Genomic DNA, 12,648 nt, shown 5'->3' with positions numbered 1-12,648 from the left:
TTGTGTGTGGCGAACTGGCCTGAGTGGAATTTTTGCGGCGAGTCGTGCCAGAGAGAGGAGAGAGAGAGAGGAGAGAGAGAGAGAGAGAGTAGAGAGAGAGAGAGGGGGGGGGCGAGTTAGCTCGGAAACATCTTGCGTTCTTTTTCTTTTCCTATCCCCTCCTTATTATTATTATTTTTGTTGTCATTTATGTGGAGTTGATTTTGTGATTGGGGACGGGGCACGCTTTCCTTTTGCTATCCTTATTTTGGGGGAAAATTTCTGTTGATTTTTCTAGATTGGGTTGGGTTTAGTGTATATGAATACATTGATGTTATTGAGATGGGGAAGTGTAGTGGAAAAAACAGCCTTGGAAAATAAGATAAAATGGCGGATGCTAAACCGACGACGCTACTACATACGTGACGAACATTTTCTGCGGGGGTCAGCCCCGTTCGTTAAAGGGATTGTGGATGGCGCATTGTCACAGCCTGTAAATATCTTCATAGAAGGAGTTAATAAACTATTTAGCAGGAAAGTATATAGTAGACGATGTAGAGGCATTCAGAGAGGCGAAAGCTTTGCTAGATTTCAATAAGGGAGACCTCAGTCATAGGTCAAGGAGTTTCCAATTTACAAAATGTCGTACCTGGACAGACTTGCAAGCATTTTTTGAAAACAGCATATGGCTCAAAGGAACACGGAGATATGGTGAGAGACCTTCGAGGTCTTTATAAACTACAGAAAGGCACTAATAGCCTTGTAGAACATAGTTCAAAGCTGTTTGATGCAGTGGCAGATTGGGTAGGAAAATTGAAAACATCTAAATGGGTTACAGGGGATAATCTCCCTCTAAATAATGTTCATAAACTGATCTATTTTTCCCTGCTCTTACATGAGGTACCCGATGCAATAGTGGATAGCTTTGATGAAAAAGGTTGAGCCTACCTCAGACGAAGAATTACTTATACCCAAATAGATAAACATCTTAGATAGCACAATTTTTAACGGGACAGGCCCGAGGGATAAAGTACAGAGAGACATGGAACTTTCTCCTCATCGTCTGTGTGCAAAAGTTGAGTATGAAAAAAGATCGGAAAAAATCGAGATCAAAAGCAACAGCAGTTGCGTTGTTTCAACTGCAATAAACCAGGACATCCAAAGAAATTGTGTAGGGTTAAATATTGTGGAATGTGTAAAAGTACTGATCATTATTGGTCAGTCTTGTCCGTCTCAGATACGGAGAGATGTAGGCCTGCACCTCAAGGTTCTGGTAATTATAATGTGAGAACTTCCCAGGCAGGTCAATCAGAGGGCAAAGGGATCAGCAAAGTTTTTTTTGAAGCCCGATCAACAAAAAGGGTACAGGTGATTGGTGTATGCCATTGTGGTTCGTGGGGGACGCCCCAGAGCCCAAGCCTATAGTCTATGGAACAGTAGGGATGTGGATATCCCGGTTTTTATAGACACCGGGGCATCAATAAATCTAATGGACTATAATTTGTATCAATCTATGCTTCTCCAATTACCCTTTGCAGCCCTCAATGGAGACGGTGGTGTGATGCAAGCCCATAGATTAAACACCCTGGGTTGTGTTCAAATACAGTTTGCTCTCGGTGACAGAGTGTTTAACAGAACCTTTTTTGGTAATAAAAGGAATTGCCTTAGGTAATAAAATCGGGAAAATGGGTTATCTCATATCATATGAGGACGTGAATAGAATGGAGGACATGGAGGTTATTGAAAGAGGAGAGGTGCTCGGTGGTATTAATGGCGGTGATACGAGTGTTATTGGGAAAGGTAATGTAAAACACACGTTGGTGATATGGGAGATGATTACGGGGGTTCTATCAGAGTTCATATTGGTAACAATGATACTAACAATGCTGTGATGATACTAATATTGATGTTATTTCTGATACTAACAATGCTGGAGGGGATATACTGAGGGTGGTAATTTGTATGGGGCGGTGGCAATGGGAGATACTAACCCACAAATATAGAGGTGTTTTATTCGAAGATATTATGTTACTACCAGGTTCAAAGATTATGTAGTAAAAGTTAAATTGAAGGAAAATGAGAAAACCCACAGATGTGTTATTGAAAACAACGAAAAGCTCAGAGGAGTCGTTAGCACGGTATCGGTGAACAGTGTATCCAAGGATGTGGGGTTAAGTGGATGGAGCTATTAAAACTGTAATGATACAGCTAGGAGATACCAGAAATACACTATATAGTGGTTTAAATTTCCAAAATTGGGAAGTGATAGTGGTTCTGTGGCTATCGTAGAGGGGAACCTGAGGTTTTCGGAGGCAGAAATACAATCAAGGAAACAAACATTCAGAGAACATTTGGCTAATGCGGATTATAGCAAACACGTTGAAGCGATAAGCGGGCTCTTGGCAGAATTTGGGGATACGGTAGCCTTGCAAGGTGATAAATTGGGGTTGACTAATGTGTTGAGCATAAGGTAAATTTGGGGAGCAACTCAAAACCTATTTATATTCCTGCATATCACATACCTTTCAAAATCAAAGAACAGGTAGAGAAAGAGGTTAATAGATGGGAAGAAGAAGGAATCATTAGACCCAGTGTGTCTCCTTACAACTTTCCCTTGTTAGCAGTACCTAAGAAAGACGGTTCGGTCCGTGTATGCATCGATTTTAGACGTTTAAATGAGAAAACGATCCCTGACCGCGTACCCAGTCGTGTGCATAGCAGATCATTTTGTCGAAATTGGGGGACATAATATTCATAGCTCAATTGATTTGGCGCAAGGTTTCTTACAGGTCCCTCTCAGCGAGAGTAGCAAGGAATATACCGCTTTTTCAGTGCCCAAGGGATACTATGAATTTACTCGAATGCCTTCGGTTTATCGGGCAGTCCGATGACTTTTACCAGGTAGGTGAACACAGTTTTGTACGGGTTATTGGGCAAAAATGTTTTTGTGTATATGGAGGACATCCTGATTGCAACGGACACGATCGCGCAACACCTGAAAGTGCTTACAGAAGTACTTAGGAGGCTAGATTAGCGGGGTTGAAAATCAAGCAAGCTAAGTGCTCGTTCTTGAAAAAGCAGATCACATATCTAGGTCACGTCATATCTAAGGAAGGGGTTTAGAGCAAATGACGATAAAGTCAAAGCAATAGCGAATTTTCGCACCCCCAGATCAAAGAAAGAGATTAAGTTCATTCCTGGGTATCGCCGGTTTCTTCAGGAGGTTCGTAAAAGGGTTTTCTAACATAGCAGCTCCCCTAACTGACGTGTTTGCGGGAAGACGTTCAATTTCAATGGAAGGAACCCCAGGCGGAGAGTTTTTCAAAAGCTTAAAGATGCGCTCAATGAATCCCCCGGTTTTGAAGTTTTCAGATTTTAAGAACCTTTTACATTAATGACTGATGCAAGTCAGGAAGGTATAGGTGCATGCCTTATGCAAAAGTTTGATGGGAAATTTCATCTTATAGCTTTTTATAGCAGGAAGTTCAGGACAAAAGGCAGCAACGAGAAGTCCATGGCCACCATGGATAAAGAAGCCTTTGCAATAGTGTCGAGCTTAGTTCATTTTAAAATGTTACTGATGGGGAATAAAGTAGAAGTTCTTACAGACCACAAACCATTACTCGATCTTTTTAATAAACCCGATTTGTCTCCAACCCAAAAGAGCTCGATGGTTTCTAACTATCAGAGATTTTGTTGCAAAGCTCAAATATATAGAGGGCCAATTTAATGTTGTTGCTGATGCTCTCAGCAGGAGTTTTCATGACGCAGAAGGTTTCCACGTCGCGCAGGTCACTAACGAAGCCATATAATGGGATATACCTCTCATAGAGCTAAGGCAAGATGAAAAAACGAGGTTTTAAGCAGATGCGAAAGCATTTCTGAGAGGGGAATTAGTCAAGAAACGTTATAGCTTGCCTTTTTCGGGTTGGAGTTAGAAGAAAATCTGTTGGTTAGGAAAATTAAATATAAGTTTGAGAACCAGTGAAAGTAAAGGAGATACGACACAGATCGTAATTCTGAAAGTCCTAATTCCAGTGGTTTTAGATATAGTTCATTGCAGGTTTCGGTAGCCTCACTTGGGAATAGAAAAAACATATATGATGAGGTTCGGGGCTAAAATACATTTGGAAAAATATGGGTAAAGATGTGGAAAATTTCGTAAGGAATTGTGTGGTGTGCGACGCATGTAAGCCTGCTAGGACAACGTCGTGCAAATTAGGATCGTATCCTATACCGAGTAGGCCTTTTCAGAGAATACATATGGATGTCTTAGGGTGAATTTTGTTTTTGTGAGTCTGGATATGCGAACAAGTACTTGCTAGAGATAATAGATGAACTTACAAGGATAGTAGAATTTTCCCACTTAAGCATAAAACGGCCGAAGAAGTAGCCATAGCGTTTTTCAATGGTATTGTTTTGCAGATATGGTTCACCCGAAGTTCTATTAACCGACAATGGGAGGGAATTTTGTGAACAAAACCTTGGAGTGTTTAGCTGAAGTCATGGAGATACAGAAAGTAAGAATTATTCCATACAGACCCGAGGCTAATGGGTTGTGCGAACGAGCAAAACAGGAAAGTGCTCGAAGCGCTCAGAAAAACGGTAGGTGGTAATGATAGAAATTGGGACAGATATATTAACGTTGTTAGACATAGCATTAACACCATGGTTAGCGATTCAATTAAAATGTCCCCTTTTTTGAAGCTTTGTTTGGTTATCCAGCGTGAGGCACATTTAATTTTGCTAACTACGCCTCACCAGGGGGAGGATACAGTTGAAGCGCTGATATCCACAGCGGAGAGAGACACGCATGTCTCTCAGCCGTAATCTCGAGTCCACACCGAGATATGGTTCAGAAGATTATTAGTAAATCATCTTATCCCAAGATCAATGTCGGTGATAAGGTATTTTTAAAACTTAACGTGAGAAATGAGTTAAATTACAAACTAGCCCCGAAGTTTTGAAGGTCCTTTTTAAAGTCATTGAGAGAAAATTGGAAATAGGTTGTAGTTTTAAATGAACGAACAGGTCAGTCGAGGGCTAACACATATCTCGAAATTGAAAAGAATTGGTTGTGGCAATTAATATATGATCGCGCAATTGCAATCATTTTACTTTTTATTCCTTCTCCTTTATTTCCTTCTAATGATTTTTTCTCTTATTATATGTAAATCTGCGGCGTTTTGGCGTACGATTTCGGGGTTAATATTTTTCAGCAAATTTTTGCTTTAGCGGAGAAACAGGTGGTCTCTTTGGCGTGGGGTCAGTAATTAAATAGAGGAATTATTTATATCACCGAGTGGTGTTATTATTAAGATGATGGTTTATGTATAATGAGATGGTTCTGCGGAGTGTGCTTACGAAGTTCAGTACTAAAATTTTTTTTTGAGAGTCACGAGTTTCTAGCGTCACGAGTCTGAATATGCTGCAATGCGAAGCACCTGACGTGTTCATAGGTGGGTTTCTTTTTTTTTTTTTTTTTTGCTAGGGTTGCTGTAAGGAATCCGGTTGTGAACCTTCCCTTTGGAATTGATTACTCGGGGATTTGCACTGTTTTCGAGATGCTGATTATGGCGTTTCACGAGAACGTGTCATGTAGGGGTGGGGATTTTTTTTTTTCTGGTCTTTTCTGGTCGATAGGGTTGCTGCGCTAGCAGATTCTATAACGGTACACATTCCGTTTTGGGAAAAGATGTTGAATTATAAATGTTTTTTTTTCTTTTCTTGACGTCGTCCGAGAAGATTAAACAACTGATAGTTTTCTTTTTCTTTTCTCTTATGTGCGCTGTGTAATGGGGAGGGGAAAGTTCACTTATTATTGTTGTATTATCTTATTTTTATTTATTTATTTTTCTTTTTTTCTTTTTTTTCTTTTCTTACGAGAGATGTTGCAATGAGGGTTAAGCTCTAAATAGCATTTTTCTTTTAGATAGAAGATATAATTTGTCAGGGTATGTGAGTTGGATAGAAGGGGTGTTCGGCATTATATTTTATGGAGGCTAGTTATATAAACCATAAAGGGGTTTTTGCTGTTAGACTTTATGGGTTCTCTTTTGATAGTGTGTTTGTCAGGTATGGGATTATTTGTGAGAATTCAGTAGGCAAAGATTATATTTGGTTTAGCAAGGAATTTTTTTTTTAATATTTGATTAGTAGATTGAATATATTAATTAGTGACGAATTTGTGGGGTAAAACAAGACTTTAGTTATTTTATGACCATGTAGACCTTTTAAATACGGACACACAATGACTTTGGAGAATTCCCAACTCTACGTGAGGATGGCAAGGGAGACGACTTCGTTCTACAGTACCAGAGGTTGAGTCAAGTCTACACACGAATGGCTTTTTTGTGGACTGCCTTCCGTGGGCAAAGGATGATGAGATGTCTTCGATATAATTTCTTTATTGGGATAAATCAGGAGTCTACAGTCTTCGATGAGGAGGCGGGGTGCGAGTAGCACTTGCATAGAATAAACGGGGGGATGGGGCGGTGACCACGTTTACTTCAGTAAAAAGCGGCGAATCTACAGTTTTGCGACGGGAGGGTGTTGGATACACTCACGAGGGTCGCAGACGCTGAATAATGGCGCGTGCTAAGTTGTTTCGAGTTGGGTTACGTACTCGACCTGCATCTACAACAATTCGCTCGTTCTTCAGGGATCTCAGCTGTTTGACAGTTCCTGCAGGATTCTTACAGACTTCTTCATGGTACTTAGTCGGCGTGTCTACAATTCGTCGATATAAGGTGTTTCACCGACACCTACATGAAGCCATAAGGCGGTTCGAATCCCGCCTACGGTGGAGTCCGTTACAGTCCTGCTCCTCGAAGATAGTGGCAAAGATGAACCTTTTTTTTTCGATGGACCGTTATACTATACCAATAGTAATGATCATGTTAGGCGCTATACTGATCGCCATTTGTGTGCTTGGAGTTCTTAAACTTTTATGCATTCGACGAAGCACAAGTGCTCCGGCAACGGAGGTGGCTCTAAGTCATGTGGTAAATTGTTACATTGTGCATTAGTTGCCGATATGGTGTGCGATGGGAGAGCACTATTTTCTTTTTTTGAGCCCAGCCTCTGGTTTTATATATATTTGTAAGACGCTTGTGTATCTAGTGGCTAGGCGGGAGCTAGCATGGGGTAGCCGAGCTCCTCTAGGAGGTGAAAAGAGGGGGAATGGCTAATAATATGTTTAAAGTGTTTTATATGATAGTAAAGTCACATAGCTCTCTTCGCTTAGAGACAAGAGGTGGTACGATGCAAGTTCACAGGTTGGAGAAAAAGGTATTTGCTGAACAAGCAACTTGACTCAGAGATCGTTCCCCCGTTTGCGAGGCATGTACATTCGTTTGTACGCGTATTACAGGCCTACTGGTTCAGGGTACTTGTGGAAGACGCATTCTTTGTGCAAACGAGATAAGGTCAAGTGGTTGCTCCGAGTGTCGGGTAGAAAAACGTCCATCGAAAGGTAGGACACATTCTATAAAACTTAGAAAAAACTGTTACCTTTTGGAAAAAGAGAGAGAAGTGTGAAATACTCTCTTTACGTAAATACTTTGAAAAGAGTGACGTGGAATGTCTATATACCTATTATCTTTATTACAGATGGGTCCGATTCCATGGTTGATTAGAAACGGGAATCTCTAACCTGACTAATACGAGACAATATGACTTTTTGGGGTTTGAGAGTGTAACCTTAGTCAGGAGGGTAGAATGTTATCTTACTGGTTTCTTTATGGGTAGATTTGGGTGTTTATGCCATTATGACTTGTTAATCATTTTGTTCTTTGTTATAACCAATTGCTTTGGGAAATAAATAGTATTTTTTATATTTACGCAGTCTTAATAAGCCTCGTGACATCTTACAGACAGGTCACCGTTGGCAACAGGTATGAGTTCCTAGTTTGTGTAGTTTTAGGGAATAAGGAGGGGAATACATATATATATATATGAATATTTATCACATCACCGTGATTCATATAAAATTCATTCGAGCTACAAATGTCCTTTAATATCTAATTCGCTCTACCTCGGGAATTGATATATTTTCATATATGTACCGAGGGGGAATTTTTAGTCGATAATAATTTCGTACCCCCATGGGATCGAACCACCGTCCAGTTGGACGGGGAACGAAATCAGGATCGGACAGTGACGCTGCCGAAACGGCTATCAAGAGAGGCTAAAGGTTTATATCGATTCTGACCATTTCAAATCAACGCCGATCTCGTTGTATTTGTAATTAGAATCGATATGGAACCCCCTCCACTATGCTAGCCGATTCGAGCGTTTGACCCACGCAGCCTAGTTATGAATATTTATCACATCACCGTGATTCATATAAATCATTCGAGCTACAAATGTCCTTTAATATCTAATTCGCTCTACCTCGGAATTGATATATTTTCATATATGTACCGAGGGGGAATTTTTTAGTCGATAATAATTTCGTACCCCATGGGATCGAACCACCGTCCAGTTGGACGGGGAACGAAATCAGGATCGGACAGTGACGCTGCCGAAACGGCTATCAAGAGAGGCTAAAGGTTTATATCGATTCTGACCATTTCAAATCAACGCCGATCTCGTTGTATTTGTAATTAGAATCGATATGGAACCCCCTCCACTATGCTAGCCGATTCGAGCGTTTGACCCCACGCAGCCTAGTTATGATATTTATCACATCACCGTGATTTCATATAAATCATTCGAGCTACAAATGTCCTTTAATATCTAATTCGCTCTACCTCGGAATTGATATATTTTCATATATGTACCGAGGGGGAATTTTTTAGTCGATAATAATTTCGTACCCCCATGGGATCGAACCACCGTCCAGTTGGACGGGGAACGAAATCAGGATCGGACAGTGACGCTGCCGAAACGGCTATCAAGAGAGGCTAAAGGTTTATATCGATTCTGACCATTTCAAATCAACGCCGATCTCGTTGAATTTGTAATTAGAATCGATATGGAACCCCCTCCACTATGCTAGCGATTCGAGCGTTTGACCCACGCAGCCTAGTTATGAATATTTATCACATCACCGTGATTCATATAAATCATTCGAGCTACAAATGTCCTTTAGATATTAAAGGACATTTGTAGCTCGAATGATTTATATGAATACGGTGATGTGATAAATATTCATAACTAGGCTGCGTGGGTCAACGCTCGAATCGGCTAGCATAGTGGAGGGGGTTCCATATCGATTCTAATTACAAATACAACGAGATCGGCGTTGATTTGAAATGGTCAGAATCGATATAAACCCTTTAGCCTCTCTTGATAGCCGTTTCGGCAGCGTCACTGTCCGATCCTGATTTCGTTCCCCGTCCAAACTGGACGGTGGTTCGATCCCATGGGGGTACGAATTATTATCGACTAAAAAATTGCCCCCTCGGTACATATATGAAAATATATCAATTCCGAGGTAGAGCGAATTAGATATTAAAGGACATTTGTAGCTCGAATGATTTATATGAATCACGGTGATGTGATAAATATTCATAACTAGGCTGCGTGGGTCAAACGCTCGAATCGGCTAGCATAGTGGAGGGGGTTCCATATCGATTCTAATTACAAAATACAACGAGATCGGCGTTGATTTGAAATGGTCAGAATCGATATAAACCTTTAGCCTCTCTTGATAGCCGTTTCGGCAGCGTCACTGTCCGATCCTGATTTCGTTCCCCGTCCAACTGGACGGTGGTTCGATCCATGGGGGTACGAAATTATTTATCGACTAAAAAATTCCCCCTCGGTACATATATGAAAATATATCAATTCCGAGGTAGAGCGAATTAGATATTAAAGGACATTTGTAGCTCGAATGATTTATATGAATCACGGTGATGTGATAAATATTCATAACTAGGCTGCGTGGGTCAAACGCTCGAATCGGCTAGCATAGTGGAGGGGGTTCCATATCGATTCTAATTACAAAATACAACGAGATCGGCGTTGATTTGAAATGGTCAGAATCGATATAAACCTTTAGCCTCTCTTGATAGCCGTTTTCGGCAGCGTCACTGTCCGATCCTGATTTCGTTCCCCGTCCAACTGGACGGTGGTTCGATCCCATGGGGGTACGAAATTATTATTATCGACTAAAAAATTCCCCCTCGGTACATATATGAAAATATATCAATTCCGAGGTAGAGCGAATTAGATATTAAAGGACATTTGTAGCTCGAATGATATATATATATATATATTATTATATATATATATATATATATATATATATATATATATATATATATATATATATGTATGTGTGTGTGTGTGTGTGTGTGTACAGTTGTAAACGTACTGGTTTTTATTTCAACTTATATTTCACATTTACTTAAGCATCTAAAATTACCATAGACTTCAAGAAACAACAATTAACGAAGTGAAAATGTGCTAATCATCATTTGCCTAACTTACCTTATCCTAACTTCTTGGGTTGGCTGTGAGTACAATCTGGTATTTACTAATCCTGACTAAAGGTATAGAGGTTTCGGCAGCTTAGGCTTGGTAGTGATTTACGAAATTGATCCTATTATTTATCCGTTCAGACTTGCTAACCCGTGACTAATTTTCATATGGTTGCCACCATGACCCAGTCACATCTTGTCTTTATTTCTAAATATCACAACAATCCTTACAATTTCACAAACATTATGTACACAGATCACTGATATAACAACTAGTCACTTCTGTCCTGCTTATGTCACCTTTTTTTATATTGACTCATTTCAAAATAAGTAGAGCATTTTATTTCCCATTGGATCATACAGCCTAAAGTAAATTGAAAAGTACTAACCTAGTCGTAGCCTGAGTAACATTATGACACCCAGGTTGTTACTAAACTTATTTTGAATAACATTTTAAGGCATTACATTGCATTGTGTACGTAATGAATATTTGAATGATATGAACGTACTATTAATGTAATTGGTAGACTTGTTATCCCTAGCCTGAATTGTCTGAGGTTGGCGTTAGCACAATCTCTAGTATTTCGTAACTTTATCTAAAGGACACCACAAAAAAATTCTTCTATACTTAGATATGCATATCTCCTGAAGTAATTTCTTTAAATGAACTTTCACATGGAAGGAATACTTTAGTGGCTTAGAGATCAAGACGATTCTCTGAGATCCACAGGAGAGTGTCTTGCTGGACGATATTTCAACTATGATAGCTCTTGTGAGTACCAGAGGTGTAATAAGACTGACTGACTGTCCGGCATATTCCAACACCAGACGTTCGACTAACTATCATATCATCAACAACCTTCCTTTCACACACTATACATTGCCACTTTATGTAAATGAGGAAAATATACAAACTGCATTACAACTTACAGCAAAGTACAATCTCTCTTGTAGAAGTTTTGACAGTAGTGTCAATGTAGAAAAATAATATATTAAACCCATAGCTCTTATTCAAGGAAGGTTAAACAGAATAAATGCAAGTATGCTGTTACTGATAAAGATTTTGCTGTTGTGAATGCCTTGCAATTTTAATTAATATAAAGTTATGATGTTAATGTGTTGACAGACCATACTCATCTTTATGATTTCTTTAAAGGTTTCAGTTCAGTTCAATGGATTCGGTGGCATATGATTATTCAGGAGTTTAGGGAAAAGATTAAAGATGTTCCTTACAAGGGGGAAGGATACAGTTGCATACAAAAAGTTGTGTACTGAGAAATATACTGTAACAGATTAAATATTGTGTAGAAATGTTCTCGGGGAAACTAGACGCAGCATGAATGCTAGTGCTAATCAAGTGGTTATGCCATGAAAATCAATGCCCGTCATGTTAAAATAGCTACATATGTACAAAATGAATGCTCAGCCAGGTTTTTCCTGCTAAGTTTAACAAAGGATGAAGTATGTTTTACGGAACTACAATGTCCTTGCAGGGTTTGCTGTAAGCATAAAGGTTGATTTAAGAAATCTGTAGAATTGGGTAACATATCTTGTACCTCAGAAGACTTTTCAGAGGATGCATATTGGTCTGTGGACTAATCTTAATGAGACCATAAGGAGAAATAAATGCCTGTTAGTTGCAGTAGTTGCCTTAACAAGGTTTGTGGAAAAATTTCCGCTGAAGAGTTAAGCAGCACAGGAAAGTTCAAGAGTTTTTTACGATGGCTTCATCTGCCGACATGGTAATCCCTACGTTTTAATATAAGACTTAGGCGGCAAGTTCCAAAATGCCTTTTTAAGGTCGTGTTCGTTTTTTTTTATGTATAAAAAAGAAATACTTTGGTTTATGACTTCAAATCCAATGGTTTTGTGGCGAGAGTGAACCATAAGATTTTAGGTATACTCTTACAATTAACACTGATAAAGGTGTCTCTTTTTGAAGCTGTCTATTGTATTAGGAAGAGGTCCCCATTTGATGCGTTGACTTCTACGGAGTCTTTGCCAGATCTACTAACTCCATTATTTGAAGGTCCTTCCTAGCAGTAGAATTATTAGTGGGAAACTGGTTGAATGATTAAAATATTGGCTAATCCAAATTATATAAGTAGTGTGTATATCTTACAGATATCTATGCCTTACGGCAATGGTTCAAGGAATACTTTTGTATATCATTATTATCATATATGATTGGACATTGCTTTGCCAGTTTGGTATGTGAATGAATGTTGAGAGAACAATTACA

Source organism: Macrobrachium nipponense, chromosome 11 (genome assembly GCF_015104395.2).
Source record: "Macrobrachium nipponense isolate FS-2020 chromosome 11, ASM1510439v2, whole genome shotgun sequence".
NCBI lineage: Eukaryota > Metazoa > Arthropoda > Malacostraca > Decapoda > Palaemonidae > Macrobrachium > Macrobrachium nipponense.
This window is presented reverse-complemented; position numbering follows the sequence as displayed.